The following is a 6,028-nucleotide window of genomic DNA, read 5'->3' as shown; positions in this document are numbered from 1 at the left end:
TAATTTTCCTTCTCATCAGCAAAACCAACATGGCAAGTTTTGCCGAATAACTCTTACAGGTACCTTTACCATCTTGTATATACTGTATACCATTTTGGCATGCTGTGTAATGGTGTGGTATGCTGGATGCTCTGTAGTGGATAAGAAGATGCTCCAGAGAGTTATAAACACAGCACAAAAAATCATCGGTTGCTCTCTTTCTTCTTTGAAAGAGATTGCAAAGACCAGACTCCTCTCTAGAGCACTAAAAATCTCCACAGACCGTTCTCATCCTGGACATTCATATTTTGAACTGTTAACCATCAGGGAGGCATTATAGGTGACTTAAAATGAGGACTAATACACTGAGAAACAGTTTCTTTTCCAAGGCAATAATTGTCTTGAATCAAACAGCTCATTTGTCATCTAGTCCTATGTATACAGTGGCATTTTTTGAACTATTTAACTTACTAAATGATTTAGGTTTTAGACTAAGTTTTTAATTACCATTATTATTTTAATTATTTTAATTTTTAAATACTTGTGGTGTGATTGCGATGTGGTGTTTGGGGCACTGTGCTGGAGTAGCTTTCAAATTTCATTGTATTCGTGGAATGCAATGACAATAAAGGTAAAATTCTAAAAAATTTAAATTCATCATAGTAGCACAAAGGCACCGCTGGTCTGATAGAGGAGTGATCTATAGGATTGGTGGACAATCTGATCCAGTTGAGAGCATCCAATGTCCCACATGGATTTATCTCCAGGTTTTTAAGTCCCTGATAGGATGAGCTCAGAGGTTGGCCTAAAGTTCTGGGAGGAGAAGGAAGGAACTGAATGTCCCAGTAATTAAATGGCAATCAAACCCATATCAAGAGTATTAACACAACCACATTCCAATGGCAGCGATAAATACCTTGAGTCAGTTATCTAGGAGAGCCTTTCTTAACGTGGCATTTTCCAGAAGTCTTGTGACTGAATCTCCTAGAATTTCCCAATAACCTTAGTCAAGTTTGGATTCGGATTTGTTTGGATTTCTGGAATGCTGAGAATGCGTGGAGGCCGAAGGCAAAAGTTTGGTGAGTTTCTGGAGGCCTCTAGAATGTCTACCAAGAGCAGAGGTCTCCAAACTTGGCAACTTTAAGACTTGTGGACTTCAACTCCCAGAATTCCTCAGCCAGCCATACTGGGAGTTGAAGTCTGCAAGTCTCAAACTTGCCAAGTTTGGAGATCCCTGACCAAGAGGGTGAAGGATCACCACGAACTTTGGCCTTCTCTTAATTCTCCTGATCCTACAAATGGAATCCGAGAAACTAAATTAATCTCAAATTAGCCTTGTCCTTTTTTGGTTCCTCCAAAGTCAGAATCTTGCCCCTGCTCCACTTTTCATGTCCTTGGATCAAGTAGGGAGGCAACTGTTCCTCATCAGAAGGGATTTGCTGCCTCTCATCCCCAATGCCCGTCTGCAGCCAATCCTCCCCTGTGTTTGTGAGGATGGGCAGCTCCGCATCTGGTTGACCATTTCCCCTGATGCCAGATGGGCCTGAGACAACATCGTCCTCAACCCTTGGATTTCCAGACATTCCCGGGGATTCAAGTCGTCCCCATCAGATGGTCCCAGTTCCAACTCTTTCCCCTCCTTCAAACTGGGATCCTGTTCTAACCAAGTCGTCCCGAGATTGTAATTAAGCACATGCTTAGTTAAAACAACTCTTGTTTTATTTCAATGCTGGGAATTATGTTCATTCCCAGCTGGTAATGAGTCTCAAACAGTCCCTCGAGATAAGCTTTCTCTCCTTTGAATTGCTGCCAACAACTAGAGTGCCAAATGAACTATAAAAAAACCAACTGAAGTACAAAGTCCACACAGAGCTTCAAGGATTAATCTGAACAGAGTGAACGACATTGCTTCCCGCAAAGGTTTCTTTACCTTTGCCTGTCCTTTATACCTTATGGGAGGGGCAATCACCTCCAAGTTACTCCTGAATTGCCCCTTTTGTCCCAGCTGCTCTCACCTTCTGGCAGCTCTGCGCACATGTGCACTGGGAACAGGCTCCCCTGGATCCTCTGCCTCGCTGCTGCCAGCTTCCAGAGGCTCCAGAGTCAGCACACAACTCCCAGCTGGTCCTGGCCCCATCTCTGCATCGGACGCAGGACCCTTGTCCAAGTCTTCTCCAGATTCCCTGACTGGTCCCCTTTCTTCCCCAATGGCTGCCGTCTGCACAAGCTGCTGGCGAACCACAACAGATCCGATGGGGCCACGACAGTGTGTGTTTGTATGTGTGTAAGAAAATCAAGATAGCTGCAGTGATTGTCACAAGACACATAGAAGAAACATGAGGATTTCAATTTTCATGAAGGTAGCTGTCACATTGATTGTTTAGACATGCACACACACACCTTTGGTGGGGCATCCTTGGGGATTTTTCATCTACCTAAACGCCAGCCGTCTATCACATGAGGCACATGGGGGAAAAAAAGCTGAAAACAGATCATCCTTGACTTAGAATAGTTCGTTTAGTGACCAATTTAAAGTTAAAACAGCACTGGAAAAAAAAGGGACTTGAGCATTTTTCACACTTGTAGCATCCCCCATGGTCACATGATCAAAATTCAGGCGCTTGGCAACTGGTTCATATTCATGATGGTTGCAGGCAGTGTCTTGGGGTCAACGTAAATCATCTTTTGCAACCTCCAGACCAAAAAAGTCAACGGGGAAGGCAGATTCACTTAACAACTGCGGGGACTCACTTAACAACGGTGGCAAGAAAGCTCAAAAAAAATAGAGCAGAACTCCCTTAACAACTCTCTCACTTAGCAACAGAAAATTTGGGCTCCATTGCAGTTGTAAGTTGAGGACTACCTATACCACAGCACGCTAACCTAAATTCTGCATATATCCTGTGTAAGTCTCCCATTGTTGCTTTGGATAGTGAGTTAGGCAGCATATCAATTCAATAAATAAATAAATAAAAGGGAAATATAAAAGTAAAATGACACACTACTAATGAAGCTCACTCATAACTTAAATAACAAATTTTGACCACTCTAGGCTTTTTCAGCTAGAAGGAAATTTCATGCTAACAAAGTCAATGAATGAGTAAATGATTAGCAGGTTTTGCATGATAAGGAATGTTTATAGTACAGGGTTGTCCGGATCGAGATACAGTTAAGCAAATCTATGCAGATTCGAAGCTTCTACTCCCTCAATAGACTCCCCCCGCACCCCAGTTCTGGCTGAAAAAATTGGTGGATGGGAGTTGATTATTAATCCGATTTGAATGGTTAAAAATTTAGCTGGGGTATAAAGCAACCGAAGACTTCAAGCTCCCAAGCTTATCGCAAGACTCTTTATTGCATTTGTATTATTGGTGGGAGAAAAGTAGAAAACAGCAATGTTTTAGCTAAATCTACAGATAGTCATTGACTTTTAACAGGTGGATTAACCATTATTTGCCACAGAGGAGGAAGTGTGCAAACTACACTAACATTCTTCCTCTGTTTTACAGGATTGATTTGAATACTTGTGCAGTTCTAGCAGTTAAAAAAAAAACACAACAAAATTTATCCTGTTTTTTCACCCCTTTAAAAATGTAGGCCTGCTTTCATAAGGCAGACCCATTCCATGTAAAGAGCTGTATTTTTAACAATTTATTGACATCCTCTTTCTTGGTAAGCTAAACATTTATTTTGGGTGAATGTTTTTGATGTTGGAACAAGTGGAACATTGTAAATTATGCATTTGTTTTCCTGGGTTATTTTCAGGCACATGCTTATCTTCTGGCTGGAGAAAAACTCTCCCTGGAACAGCCTTTGACTGCAGAAAATTATGTCTAAAACATGGTCAACACAAACTGTAACTTAAAGTCCAAACAAGCCAAACTGAAGTAATTAATTTGGTAGGGCAGGAGCAAGAATTTCAGACTTGAAGGCATGGCAAAACTCACACAGTTGGGAAGATGCCAGGAACACAGATAAGCAATGACAACACAAGATAAAGTCACATTTGCTCCCAGCAGTCTGCAACATGCAGCCTCCCTTTCTTAGAAACTGTGTCCCCAGCTTTAGCTAATGAAGGGACTCAGGGCCCTTTCTTCCCCTGTAAGCCACATTGCTCTCTTCTCTGTTCCTTCCTGCGTGTCCTAGGATGAAGAGCGGGTGGGCCTGGGTCTTCCTCTGAACTCCCTCTCCCTTGTTCTACCTCTTCCCTGCTCTGCCCAGTCGAACTTTGCCCTTCCACAGCCTCCTCCACAGCCAACGAAGCCACACCCCCATTCCCTGTCAACTGTTCGGCTTCCTCCTCAGATTCAGACTCCAACAGGGGCATGACAGCTTTTGAGTTTGGGAGAAAAATCAGAGATGGTAAAATACCAGGACAATGCTTAACTTCTCTAGAGAGAAAGGAAAGATAAATATTAACGCTTTTGTTCATACACAACTGCCAGCATTTCCTAGCTGCTTCAGATGGGCGGTGTGGCATAATCAAGGTGTGGCACACAAATTAATTAAATCCTGACCTCATTTCCCCGACGCTAGTCATCCAAAGGAAAGGTCTGTGGAGGATTGGTTTTCCTTCTCATTCCAAAATCAAGTTTTTTTCATTAACCGGGATAAGCGTCTCCTATCCTAACATCAGAGATTTGTTTCCTCAGGTATTTGAATCTGAAGTAATTGTTTATTTTTTTCAGAGCATTTCTAAGCAGTCAAACTTCACATGCATTTGGGGGTTGCTTGGAGCAAATGTCGGGAATTCAGATCTGGGTCATAAGTCCTCTTTGTCAGGTTGGTGCTAACTTCAAACGGTCGCTAAGCAACTAGTGTTAAGTTGAGGACTAACTGCAGTGAATCACCCATCCAGAAGATTTAAAATGCTTTCTGGTTCTCCCAGGGAAATCTCTTTGGGGGCAACATCCGTTGCTGGTTGATCCGATCTGCTCACAAATACATCAGCCGGCTCTCCTGTTTGAAAACAAAAAATTAATTGCAGCCAGGGAACATATTTTCACATGTGGTGGACCTGCCCTCAAGCATGGAGATATTGGCTGAAAATTAAATCATGGTTAGAGAAGCTAATGAAACAAAAGATCAAAATCAAACCAGGAACTTTTCTGCTAGGCGTGCTAGAACCTAACTTAAATAAAAATCATCAACATCTAATACTTCATATTATAACTGCTACTAGAATTTCCTTCACCCAAACCTGGAAACAGGCTACGGCCCTCTCAGAAATCGCAGTAATTAATAAAATATTTGAATGTGCCGATGTTACTAAAAAATAAGGAAGAAGGAGAATATGACAAGATATGGGATGTTTGGTACAAATGGTTAAGGAAAAGATGCAAAGACGTCAAATGATAATAAGAAATCACAAAGTAATATTGTTTATGTGTAAATATATGTATATATGTATAAAAATGCCTAGAACAAGAAAAAACCTAATATAGTTATGAATATCAAAGCTATGGATGTTATTAACCAATGTAAGCACTGTTACAATATCGGGTAAAATGTGGAAATTTGTTTTTAATTGTTGAAACGTTGAATAAATAAATTTCTAAAAATTTTTTTTAACTGGCCACAGGTTTTTATGGGTTTCCAAAAGGAATAGAAACGTCTTTATCAGATGCCTACGTTTCCAGGGCTTTAAAATACTTTAAAATAACTTGCACAACCTGTTCCAGGTTTTGCAAGAGCACCTTTTAACTTACAGTGTAGTCCCAAGTCGGAATTCTTCTTGCCCTCTGCCTTTAATTCAAGTTTAATTAGATCCCGATGATTTCCACCATTCGTTACAGGAATAGGAGTCGTCTCATTTTTATCTTTTAATGAGTCCCTAATCCCAGTTCTTCCCAGATCATCTGGCGCTCCCAGGGGTTTAGGATCCTATCCATGAGAAAGGTGAAGCGTATTTACGCTGTCAGTATTGCTGGCAATGCAAAGGGCTTATAAATCTATAAAGTTTATGATTGTTAACTTTGTGATCAGCAATGGTTACCTTTAAGGTGCAATTCTGTGAAAGTCACCTGAACAAGGCACGCTTGAGAATAAG

The sequence above is a fragment of the Pseudonaja textilis genome, chromosome 11 (assembly GCF_049901715.1).
Source record: "Pseudonaja textilis isolate UNSWEBS1 chromosome 11, rPseTex1.2, whole genome shotgun sequence".
Lineage (NCBI taxonomy): Eukaryota > Metazoa > Chordata > Lepidosauria > Squamata > Elapidae > Pseudonaja > Pseudonaja textilis.
The sequence above is the reverse complement of the archived record's forward strand: the minus strand, read 5'-3'. Positions refer to the sequence as shown.